Source organism: Octodon degus, unplaced genomic scaffold, assembly GCF_000260255.1.
Source record: "Octodon degus isolate 3935 unplaced genomic scaffold, OctDeg1.0 scaffold00017, whole genome shotgun sequence".
Taxonomy (NCBI): Eukaryota; Metazoa; Chordata; class Mammalia; order Rodentia; family Octodontidae; genus Octodon; species Octodon degus.
In genome coordinates this window covers 8,773,051-8,786,154 of record NW_004524593.1, presented here as the reverse complement: position 1 = coordinate 8,786,154, position 13,104 = coordinate 8,773,051, and the positions used below count along the sequence as shown (strand labels likewise).

The window sequence follows — 13,104 nt, the reverse complement described above, 5'->3', positions numbered from 1 at the left end:
GGCCCGACCCGACCCGGCTCGGCCCTCCGCCCAGCCGTACCTGAGAGCGCGCGCGACCCGGCCGCCGAGGCCGGGGACGCGGGGCGAAGCGCGGGTCCGTCACAGCATCTCCCGGGAGACGCGGGCTGGGTGCGCGCTCCTCTGATCGCTGGCCTACGGCCCGCACACAGCTCAGCTGTGAAGACGCAGCCCCGCTCCCCGCCGCTGGCCCAACCCTCGCCCTCCTCCTCCTCCTCCTCCTCCTCCTCCTTCCCTCGAGTCTCTGCTACTGCGGCTCGGACAGCGCCGGTGGCGTTCAGCGCATTACCCTGGGCGGACGAAGCGAGTCCCACAACACCCGGGTGGGGAGGGAGGGGGCGGAGGGGACTGGGCGGTCCGGGAGGGAGGGGTGCCGGGAGAGGATCGCGGCCGCCGGGGGCGAAGTTCTCGCGAGCGTTCCGGACCAGGGCGCCGGGTCCGCGGGAATTTCAAACTTCCTGTGGCCGGAGGCGGGACAAGGAAAGAAGCGGCGTTGGGAAGAGCGGCTTGGTTACGTAAAAAAGGGTCTCCCCGCCCACGGAAGTTACAGGAAGAAAGACTACGAACCCCACAGTGCTCTGCGCGTGGGGCTGCTCGGGCGTCAGCAATGGTAATTTTTGCTCTCGTTGGCTGTGGCCAGACTACCAGTCGCTCTCCCGGGAGCGTCCCCGAGTTCGCGAAGGGCCCCTCTGGCAGGCGGACCACTGATAATCTGGTCTCCATTGGCGGCTACCTTTGGCCTCCGTGTTTTTCTTTTTGTGTCCGCTTTCAGGTCCCAGCGGTGCATTAGATTTCTTGGGAAACTTTTTGTCCTTCCTATATATTTTCTTCAAATATCCTAGTGCTTTAATGGTCAGAGATACTCACCCACTCCTCCCCGTTTAACCTAATATTTTAAGTCAATACCTGGTGTTGGGGTGTAGTTCTGTGAGCTTAATATGCATAAGACTGTGGATTTAATCCCCAGCACGGGAAGAGGGCAAAGAAGAAATTACACTAAATCTTGTTACCTTTTTAACTCTATCTTACTTTGAGACACGTGTCAAACAAATACATGTGCAAGGTATCTGAAATACTCTGTAGCAAAAGGATTATAACACAGCAGAATGAGGATATTAGCTTGCTACTCTTACCACTAAGGTATATCCGTTTCTGTTATCTCTCACGTGCTTTTGGAGAAGGCTTTCAGAAATGTAATTATCTTTCTTTTTTTATACTTTTTGTTCTTTCGTTGACAATAACCTTCAAGAAGTACTACGGTAAATTGTCGCAAGGAAGAAGTTGGGTGTGTGAGAGGCTGCTGCTGCAGGTGGTAAAAGAATTTACTAAATAGTCAAGGCATTTAGAAGAGTTAAAGAGTGCAGGAGAGCACCAGATGAGGCTAAGAGAGGGCCTGGCTGTCAGGGTGAAAGGCTGAGATTCTTATATGGGTTTGAGGACAAGAAAAGGATGTGGGGTGATCCGAGAAGCATCAAGAAGGCTTATGTCAGCCAGCAGTCTATCTCAGAGGAGCACTGATACTAGGTTAATAGTGATGCATTAAAGGCACCAATTTAACATGGTCCACTACTTTGGTTCTCACAAAAGACCCTTGAAGCTCAAGGACTTCGGGAAGACCTATTTCCAGCCCACTTATGTTGCTAGTGAGCGGTGTGACATGAAAATCAAGCAACCATTCTGGGCTTCCCTTATCACATCAGTAGAACACAGAAGACTGGATTCGACGATTGATTCAGTAGACATTTATTAACCTTGCTGTATGATCTATTTGTAAAAATCTAAACTGTTTTCATACTCCCCCGCATTAATTGCCCTTCTTCCTGGTCTTTCAGATTCTAATTTTTCCTTCTATCATCACCAACAGACAAGACTTCCCTATGGCTGTCTATAACCAACCCCACCTGCACTATTTACATACTTCCTGAAAATCTGCTCTACTCCAAGTATGTTTCGCCTCTCAGCCTCTTCTCCCAGTCTAAATCTTAACATCTGCCAAGGACCAACTCAAGCCTCTTTCCTCTCTCAGCTCTCCCCTTCAACTTCAGCCCACATGCATTACTAAAAGCTCAAATTGAAAATAGACTGGCTGCCTTATTTCATGCCAGTTTCCCTGTTTGCTGCTGACACACTATCCACCACCCACAACCCAGCTACCCTGGTAGCACAGACTGCATCTTTTGAGAATGCTTCCCTTGTAGCTGCTACTGTTTAATTTTTAATTACTTTGTTAACTAAATTTCCAATGTAAATCTTTCAACTTGTGTCCTCTTTCAAACCTTTAAACATATGCCAGGTTATATTCGTTTCAAGAGGTATTAATGGGTGTCAAGTGAAAAAAAATCTGGGTTTCGTAGTTTAAGGAGTTTGGGGAAAAGCTAATTAATACAATTAAACTTATTTTCATTATTTTTGTTCTGCCTGATTGGCCAAAAGACCCCAGAACCTCAGTAGTGGTGTTTATTTATACCTTTACAAAGTTACAAGACACATGTTGCCTAATAACTAATTGCCAACAATAACCAATTTTGTTGTTGTTTTTGTTTGTTTGATTTTGGTACTAGCAGGTTGAATCCAAGGCTTTTTGCACTGAGTTTTTTTTGGTTTTTTATTTTGAAACTGTTGCTAAGTTGCTAAATTGCCCAGACTGGACTCATTCTTGGGACCCTCCTGTCTCAGCCTCCCAGAGTGCTGAGACTGCAGGTATTTACCACCTCACCTGGCTAAAACGCTCCTTCCATGCAGTACTCCACTGCCTTTAGTATACTTGCCATTTCCCCAAAGTTGCTGGACCATTCCACTTGAATTGGGGAATGTCTTGCCTCTAATGTTTCACAGAATAGGCTTTGGTAAACACTGCTTCATAGTTTTCTTACTGGAAGAAGCACAAAGTAATGCAGCACATGTGCTCATGGAGCCAGACAACCTTGAATTTTTTTGCCTTCCACCACTCCTAGCAACATGATTATAATCTGATCACTCCACACCTTGAGCCCATTTTTCTCAACCAGAAAGAAAAGGTAGTATTACTTACCTCCTTTATCACAAAGATCAAGGGACAGAAAGTGCCTAGCTCAGAACCTCATCCTTTTCTCCCCTGTATGGTCATAAGTTACAATACACTGGTAAAAGTTCTAGAAAAATGATAAAAAAAAAAAAGTAGTGGAGACCCTCATGCTGCCAAATGACGTATTTTATTTAAGAGACAATAATTCCAATCCAGCATCCTGAGAGTGAGTTCAAAGAATGTGTAGCCTCATTGAAGTACAGTAAATTAGACCTCTGTTTTCTCAGTGAGATAGGGAAATGTTATTACTTTTCTTATCAATAACAAAACTAAGAGTTTTCTCAAATAGAGGTAATTACTGGACATGGTGGTGCATGCCTGTAATCCCAGAACTCAAGAGGCTGAAGGATCATTGGGAGTTTGAGACCAGCCTGGGCTACAAAGTGAGCTCAAGCTCAGCCTGAACTGCATAGCAAGACCCTGTCTCAAAAAGACCTAAATAAATAAACAAATAAATGAAACGAAATACTCAAATAGAGGTAATTGTCTTCATCCTAACAGCTACATTTTCATCATTTTTCTAGAGATTATTAACTGTAACAAACATTTTCCACCCTGGTCTCTTCAATTGATAATAAACTCAGTGAATGAAAAGTCGTATTTGTCTGGGTGCCTGCCACATTTCCAGTAATAGCATAATGGCTGACATATAAGTAAATGCTAGGATAATTGTTTAGTGTACTGGAGGTGTAACTTAGTGATAAAGCCCATACCAGGCCCTGGATTCCATCCCCAGTACAGATAGGTAGGTAGATAGATAATTACATGAGTAAATACTTGTCAACTTCATGATTCAAAGCAAATTATATATGGTTGGATTAAAAGGGACCCAAGAAATGTGCTAGGCCAATACCTCATGTATAGATGAAAAAGTGAGTTCTTAAATGATTTTTCACGAATATATTGGGATGGATTTTGTTTTGTTTTTAAAATAGACTTAAAAGGAAAAGTAGAACATTATCTCTAACTGTAGGGATCCATTGATCTCTCAATGGCAGGAATGAGGAAAAGATAGCTAAGAAAAGAAGATGGTGGCCCCTCTGCCTTGTGGGGGAGACAAACCCCCCCCCAACAGTATGGATGTTTATTTATACCTTTGCAAAGTTACAAGACACAGTGTTGGCTAGAGACTAGTAGCCAACAATACCTGGGCAGAATGTTTTTCTCAAGAGTGAGGTAGTTTGACTGCTTTAGGCATTGAAGCTTTACCCTGGCCTCCCACATATGATCAATTTCCAGCTTCAGCTGGCTCCCAGCATGTAACCTTTCATGTCTCTGGCTGAGCATAAGAATTAAACTGACAAAAAAAAATTTTTTTTTTTTTTTTTGTATTTTAGGGAAGGGTCTACAGGGTGTTCAGGGTCTCACTACTAAATTGGACTCATAGTGATCTGCCTGTTTACAGCCTCCCAAGAGCTAGGATTATAGGCGTGCTGTACCACGCCCAGTCTCAATTGCCATCTCCTTGGGGGCAGGGCTGGCAAGGCAGGCCCAGGGATGGAACCCCCAGCTCCTGCGCCTGTTTGGAGGTGCTTTAATCTGCTGAGCTATTTGGCCAGTCCTAAAAGAGATTAACAAGGGAAAAGCACACATTTTTATGCATATGAGTTGTGTTCAGAAGTATAATACATGCTTAAATTGGTTTCCTAAAGTATTACATTAAAAGACACACTACCACTAATCCTGCTCAAAATAATCCTCTCTTCAAAGACATCTGACACATTGTTCTCGCCACACTCAGCAGTTCTGGAAGTCCTCCTTTGTGAATGTTGTTAGCTGTGCTGTCTTCACTGCTGTGATGTCCTGAGTCAACTCAAAACACGTAGCTTGCACGGTCATGAGGAAGGGCCAGAAGTTACACACAGATGTCAGATCCAGTGAATAAGGTGAATGAGGACACATTGCAATGATCTTATGAACCTGCCTTTACATCGGATGATGTAGCACTAAGTTTCAATCACATCTCATAAAGACACTCATGAAAGAGGACTTCCAGAGCTGCTTCAGAAAGTGACAAGAGTAGTGGAGTAAGCGTGTTCAGAGGGAGGAAGAGTATTTGGGAAGGATGAATGGCAATTTGTCTTTTATTGTAATAAATTTAAACCTTCACCTTTTATTTTGGTTATAACTCATACATGAGTCCATATAGGAAAAAAATCAGGACAAAAATGGCAAAAAAATTTTTTTTTAAATTGGGCAGAGTGGTGATTGTGGAACAGTCATTGAAATGTATGGAGAAGCTAACAGAAGATATAATTTTTTTCTTTCTTTTTTTTTTTTTTTTTTAGACAGGTGCTATGCAGTTTGGGCTGGCCTTGTGCTCACTTTTGTAGCTCCCAGGCTGGTCTCGAACTCCCAGAGATCCTCCTGTCTCAACCTCCCGAGTGCTGGGATCACCATGCCCAGTTCCAGGGCTGCACAGAGGGTGCCTGCATTCTGGGCTGAGACCACACAGCATGTGGAGCTGAGGATCGAACTCCAGTCCTTGTGCTTGCTAGGTAGGTGCTTATGCCTCTGCGCTATCTCCACAGCCCCATTTTTTTTCCATAATTTTATTGAGAAACAAATAGCAATGAGACAGTTTCAAACCAAATTGGTAGGATGGTTTCAATAATTAACACATTGCATACATTCTTTCTAGTGGTTAATTGCTGTCCAAGATGCAGACATGATATCCTATTTACAAACACCGTTTTAAGAAGATTTGTTTGTAAGATTTTTCTCAGCATCAACTGCCACTCTCTGGCGACATGAAGGTTTCTCCTGGTACAGGGAGGACAGAGTGTCCTTTTTTGTTTCTACAGTTTTGCAAGTGCCTTTATCTCAAAATAACCCTTATTCCAAAGTGGCATATTAGTGGATGGTATATTCTGCCACCTTTCAACATTAAGTAAATCTATAGTTCCTATTTTGTGTTGGTCATTTTGGGTTTGTTTTTGTGATACTAAAGATTGAAATGAGGGTTTCATGCAAGTGCTGTACTACTGAGCTATATCACCAATTCTTTTAAAATTCTATTTTGAGACAAGAGCTCACTAAATTACCCATGCCAACCTTAAACTTGTGATCCTCCTGCTTCAGTATCCCACATAATTGGAATTATCGACACATGCTTTTATGCTTATCTTTAGTCTATAGTTAAAAAGAAGAAAACATTTCCTGTAATTAGAATATAATTTTATGCATTTGAAAAATTATTTGTATGAATATTTCCCCCCAAAATCTTAAATTGTCTTTTTTCCGAGTGCTGATATGTATCATTAACATGTTATCATAATTAATCTCTTTAAAACTATTCCTCTTCCTGCCTTTCCCTTCCTTTTATATCACACCCAAAGTTACTTTTAAAAATATGCATATTTTCAATAAAATAATCTAGTGCTTCTTTGAGTCAATGGTATTGTATTGTTCACTCACTAGATGCTCTTGCCTCTCAGGAAATCTAGGTAAGAACAGCTGGCTTGGCAGAGTTAGTTATAGATGGAAAAGAGAGTTCTCAAAAGATTTTCACAAAGTATATTGGGATGGATTTTGTTTTGTTTTTAAAATAGACCAAACGAAACGTAGAACATTACCTCTAATTGTAGGGATCCGTTGGTCTCTCCATGTGATCCATTGTACCCCAGGAGAAATGGTGGCAGGAATAAGGAAAAGATAGACAAGAAGACAAGAGCTGGGTCAGGTGGTGGCTCCTCTGCCGGGGTAGGTCAGAAGACCCTCCACCCCCCCCACACACAATGGACCTTTATTTATACCTTTGGAAAGTTACAAGGTACAATGTTGCCTAGTGACTAACAGCCAACAGTTTCTGGGCAGGATGTTTTTCTTAAGAGTGAGGGAGCTTGACTGCTTTGCAGTGAGGCTTCACCCTGCCCTTCCACATGTAATCAATTTCCAGCTTTAGTGGCTCCCAATATTTAACCTCTCATGTCTCTGGCTTTCATTGGCTAGAAGCTCTTGCCTGTCAGGAAATCTAGGTAAGGAAAGTTGGCTGGCAGAATTAGGAAGTAAGGGAAATGAGAACAACGAATCTGATGTCCTCTTGAAGGAATAGGTCACCCAATTTAACAACTGCTGTGTACCAAGTTTATAAGGTGGAGTCACAGCCTTATTTGCCTTGTGAACTTATTTTAATTCTACTGAGTATGTATATTCTATATTAACTATGGCATCTGTATGGTACATTAAATTTTAAAAGCATTTCAAATTGTTGGTTAACATTTTTTCTATATGGTTTAAATAATGAACAGGGTGGGGGTGTTTTGTTTTCATTTTGGGGTCCTCTCTCTGGTTTTTAAATAACTTCAGTTAGATTTATTCAATCTGATTAGCAGAAAGCATAAGTGATGTGGGATCAATTTTTTACCAGGTAATATTTGTGAAAGCTAAAGCAAGATGTTAAGCAGGATGCCTTAAGTGGAGAGCCAGCAAGAGACGATGTATAGTGAAGTTTGGTGGATTCTACTACACATTTCTGAAAATACGTTTCATTAGAGACCTTTAGAGTTAAAAAGTGAGTCAGATTTATTAGCAGACCACATGATTCCTGTGTGCTTAAAATTCCTTTTTTAATTTTTCTTGCAGTACCAGGTATTGAACTCAGGACCTTGTGCTTGCCAGTATTTCTGTATAATTTTATATTGTTTCAGCTTCTCATCATTTATTCATTTGTTTGTTCATTTATTTATTTTGGTGCTGGGCATTAAAGCCAGGTCCATGTGTGTGGGAAGCACACCCTGTACCACTGAAACACATCCCCATCTCTAATATTTATTTGTGTTCTCGGTGGGCTGAGCATAATTCAAAGATTAATAGGATCCATTTCTGTTTCCCTCAGCAGTGCAGCCAAGATGACTGAACTGAATGGAAAAAACTTACTTTTGCTTGAAGTATTTTTATAAAAGGGCCTTTTAAATCAAAGAGAACTACCACTCATAATTACAGTCAGTCATAGGAATATTCTAGTTCCCCATGTGATTTTGGTGGATGTCATTTAGTCCCTAGGATTGGCTGGGTCACAGACTCATTTCCCACCAGTTGGGCAAAAGATTCTTTAAAGGCCTACCACCTTCAAATTGGGGTGATAGGGGAGGGCTTTCATATAGCTTTATAATTATTTCTTATATTTCTGTTGTTTATATGATCCTGAATTTTTTTATTTTGAAGGGACTAACTTTATGGTTAAAGAACTATCTTTTTATTAATCTTTGTCAGTTTATTATAAAAGTTTAATACACTTAGAAATTCCAGGTATAAAATATGTATGTAACACATTATTCTGGTCAAAGGGTAAATAACAAAAATTACCTCCTGTATACATTTTCCCATAACACACACACACACACACACACACACACAAACACAGAGCTGGAGATCAAACCCAGAGCCTCCTGCATACTAAGCACACACTCTACTACTGAGTTACACCCTCAGCCCCCACACTTATGTTCCTGAATCATTGGATGATTTTTACATAATCTAGATGACTGACACAGCAATCAGTTATGCAATCTTTTAATCCTATTTCTGGTACATATAAGTGGCCTCTTTGGGGGGGCAGCTTTTGTAAAATAGATGTCTGGTATATTCCCAACCCCAATTTTTCCAGTGCAAAGGGTAGAATCCATGGCCTTGCTCATACTAGACAAGTACTCTCCCACTGACCCACTTAAAAAACCTTTAGTGGTCTGGCCAAATAGCTCCACAGACTAAGCATCTGCTTAAGCAGAGTGCAGTGGCCAGGTTCAATCCCGAGAGTGCGGTGCCAGCCCTGCCCCTAGGACATCCTGAGACCACATTTGAGACTGGGCATGGTGGTGCATACCTGTAATCCCAGCACTTGGGAGGCTGAAAACAAGAGACTCACTACGAGTCCGATCTAGGTAGTGAGACCCTGTAGACCATACATAGACCCTATCCTAAATACAGGAATAAAAAAGAACAAACCTTTAGGATATAAGGCTGGAGAAATACTACAACAGATTAAACAGTGGAAAACAACCTCCAAAACAGAATGTGAAGAGAAACACCTGTTATGGTTTGTGTCTAGTTGTCCCCCCAAAGCCTCATGCAGTTATGCGGTGGACTTCTAGAGTCTGTGATTAATTCATGACCCAGCACTGGGATTACGGGTGTGAGCGCTGTACCCAGCCTGGGGCGGGGAGCCCGAGTGCAACATCAGGGAGACAGACTTGCTCTCTGTTGCCGTTGTTGCCATTACTTCTCTTTGCTCTTGCTGCTTTGCTGTTTTGCTATTTTCCGCTGCCATGAACTGCTGCCCTTTTCCACGTGCCAGTCTTAGAGCCAGCTGAGCATGGACTGAAAACCCCACAAATTATGAGCTGAATAAGACTTTCCTTCCTTAATTTTGGGTGTTGAGTATTTTGTCCCAGCAATAAGAGAAAAGTGACTAAGACAACAGCAGAACCACAGTGTAAAAATCACTGTCTCTGAGTTACAGTGTTGAAGAATTAGGAAAGAACAAGAGGTTTTCAGCTTGAAGATGACAAGAGTTTCAAAGAATAAAGTACGATCCCACTAACTCTGTGAGACTTAAATGGAGTTATGCTGCAGAAATGTTAAAGGACAAAATGATATGAAAAGCAACTTTGGCAGACTCCAGTATAATTCCAGTTGATTTGGAAACCATGTGTTACATAAAATAAATCCTAATAAGCCATTCAGTGACAGTTGCAGGCAGAGATCTTAAGAACCAAGTGACTTTGCTGATTTCAATTAATTAGAATCATATCTTTCCTTTGGTATTTTGAGGACAGAATTCAAGTTCACACATTGTCCACCTTCTGGAGAGGAGGAATCTATAATTGTCTCTCCTTTTTTCACATCACCTTCAACACTCCCAGCCCAGACCACCAGGACAGGCCAGAACAAACCAGCGTGAGCTGTGTCCTGAAGGGTCACTCCTCCTGCACATGACTTAAAAGTGGCATTTTCTTGTGATATCCCACAGATGCATAAAGACTTTGGGAGACAATGTACTGAAAGATGAAAAGCTCTGAATTTGGGAAGAAAAGTTATAACTTTGAATCCTAATCTCTGATATTGCCCTTTGCTATCTGTACATCCCTGGATAGGCCTTTTCAACTATCCAAGCCTTATTTTTTTTTTTCATCTGTTATGTAAGTTATGTGTGAAAATAGTAAACTTAGATCTGCTACCAAATATAAGTAGTCAGTTTACTAATTTACACTAAATAAATAAAAGCAGGGACTGTAGCTCAGTGGTAGAATGCTTGGCCAGCTGAACAAAACTTGGGTTCCATCACTAGAGAGCGAGAGAAACCACGCAAGCAAGCAATATGAGATAGTATCAAATATGTTTCTCTGTTGGTTTGGATGAATTGTTCTATAATAGATGTCAGGCTTTATTTCATTATGGTGTTATAATGTTCCTTTTAAGCCGCTGATTGTTGATTTTGAGTGTTAGTCCACCTAATATCTAATTTCACACACAAGTCACAGATTGTCAGTCAGAAAGGGTCTTAGAAATTACCTAATCTAACTTGTTGCAGTGAAAAGATTTTTGTCTAAAATCATCTCATTTTTGGCATATGTAGGCGGATAACCAATAAGATTCCTAAGTCCCCCTCTTCTTTTTTCTTCTGTGGAAGAAAATAAACTGTGGGCTGTTGGGAGCTGCTGAAGTTGGAAATTGATCATATGTGGGAGCACAGGACAAGGCCAGCATGCCTGAAGTATTCAGGCTACCTCAGTCTTGAGGAAAACATTCTGCCTGGTCAATTTCGGCTATTAGTCGCTAGGCAACCTTGTGTCTCTGTAATACCAGCTTTGCAAAGGTATAAAAAAATGCCCCTACTGTTGTTCTGTGGTCCAGTTAGTCACATGCCACAGCCTGACCTCAGCTATTATCTCTTATTTTTATTTTCTAACTCCTCTCTTAAGGGTTATAGCTCAGTGGTACAGTGCCTGCCTGGCAAGCACAAGATCCTGAGTTCAATCCATGATACTAAAATAATAATAATAATAATAATAATAATAATAATAAGTAAATTCCCCTTATGACACAACTTTAAGCAAAATAAATCAAATCTATTTTCCTGCCTACTTTAAAATACAAGGATAAATAGGAAGGAAAACAGGATTGTACATGTGAAAGAGAAGACAATAAGTATTTCCAATTTAATGAACCAGAAAAATAACCTTAAACTACTGTATAATTGCTGCTATTATTTGATGTGTTGGCACTGAGTTCATAGAGGAGACGCTTCAGACAAAGGAAGATAATGAATGATGTTTCTATTTATACAAAGTGTAGAACCCTGCTGCCCTGAAATGAATGGGGGGCAATGATCTGTTCAGGCATCTATCATACTGTATTGTAATTATTTCTTGTAAGTTATCTCTCTGACTACATTGTAAGCTTTGTTAGAGCAAAAATAATGTCTTTGTCATCTTTTTCTCTCCCAATACTCAGCAAAGCACCTAGCATTCATTCAAATTTTTGTTATTTTAATGAATACACTTTCTTTTCTGCTCATGGAGTTACAAGAACAAGACAAAAAGAAAGATAAAGAGGTGTCTGCTAATAAAATCAAAGTGGAAAGTTCCACAGTCTAACCTTCTGCCTGGCAAGTGTGAGAACCCAGGTTTGATCCCCATGCTGTGCAGGCCCCAGATCCCTGGGCCCATCGAAACTGGGTATGGTGGTGTACACCTGTAATCCCAGTGCTGGGGAGGCTGAAACAGAAGGATCATGAGTCCAAACTATGTAGCAAGGCCCTGTACCAAATAGATAAACAAATAACAAATAAATACATAAATAAATAAAAAGATTTTTTTAAAAAAATAATCCATTAGAAATAGAATTTGAAAGTGCTATGGGTTTGGTTTGGTTATTTGAGATGCTGGGGATCAAATGCAAAATCTCCACCTGCTAGATAAACACAACTTCAACTCTCAGAACTACTTTTTAGTTTACAACTCTACCAGATTGGATGGGTGGGAGATCCACCTCTCCAGACATGAAATATGGGCACTATCTTGAAGAAAAATCCTCTGTCAGATTCTTTCCAGAGCTGCTCATGTTTCTCTCCTCAGTTAGTTCCATAGTATATGGTTAGTGCTAAGATGTGAAGGTTTCTAATTGTAACTTGTTTAAATTAGAGACCTGCACCTGTCCATTGCTATTTCAAATTATGTGTGCCCTGAGAAGTTTTAAATAACAAAAAGATGGTAGTAATCTAACGTGATACAATAGTTTCATAAATGTGGGAGGTTTCTACCTTTTGTGTGAGGGTGGGGGGACAGGTCATTCATTGTCTTTCTCATAATAGAGTAATAAAAATGCAAAGTCTTTCACACCCAATGAGGTCAACATCCTCAAGTCATTGCATTTTAGGCTTTTGACCTTCCCAATCCTTTCTCTCTACCATAGGTTTATCTTCCTATTGATTGCTTGGTTTTCCTGGGTCTATTTACTACTCTGTGATAGAATGTGTCTCATTTACACCATGAAAATTTGCTCTTGTTTCCTTATAATGTGTTATCTCATTCTCTTCCAAAACCTTTACTTGTTCTTGTTTTTGTCATTTTTTCAAATTATGTCACTTAATTGTTTTCTTAATTCTTATGTCATCTGATTGTATATCATTTTTAGCTTTCTAAAAAAAATTTTTTTTTAAATTTTCTTACCTGCTAAGACTTCTACTTTCTTCCCTGCCATTTTTATACAGACAATACTTATGCTTGATTTTTAAAGACTAAAAGGACAGGTGGTATTATGATTTGTGTGTATTTTTCCCCCCAAAGCCTCATGCAGTCACTGAGGTGCAGTTGGGTCTGAGTACTGCTGGGATTATGGGTGTGAGTGCTACACCCAGCCTGGGGCAGCTAGCCTGAATGGTAGCCATTGTTGCTACTACTCTTCCCATTTGCTCTTGCTGTCTTGTTGTTTTCCTCTGTCGTTAACTGCTGCCCTCTGCCATGTGCCACTCTGCCTTGGAGCCAGCTGAGTATGGACTGAAATCTCCATTAATTATGAGC

The 13,104-nt window shown here is 40.8% G+C and overlaps 1 protein-coding gene across 1 annotated transcript in view; it reads right to left on the bottom strand.

The window, feature by feature from the left end:
- The window catches only part of Ahctf1 (AT-hook containing transcription factor 1), a 70,701-nt gene extending 70,354 nt beyond the window's left edge, over positions 1-347 (bottom strand). The window contains exon 1 of the mRNA XM_023710248.1: positions 41-347. The gene's annotated coding sequence lies outside the window, so the exon portion shown is untranslated. The remainder of the gene's footprint in view (positions 1-40) is intronic.
- Positions 348-13,104: the final 12,757 nt, after the last annotated feature.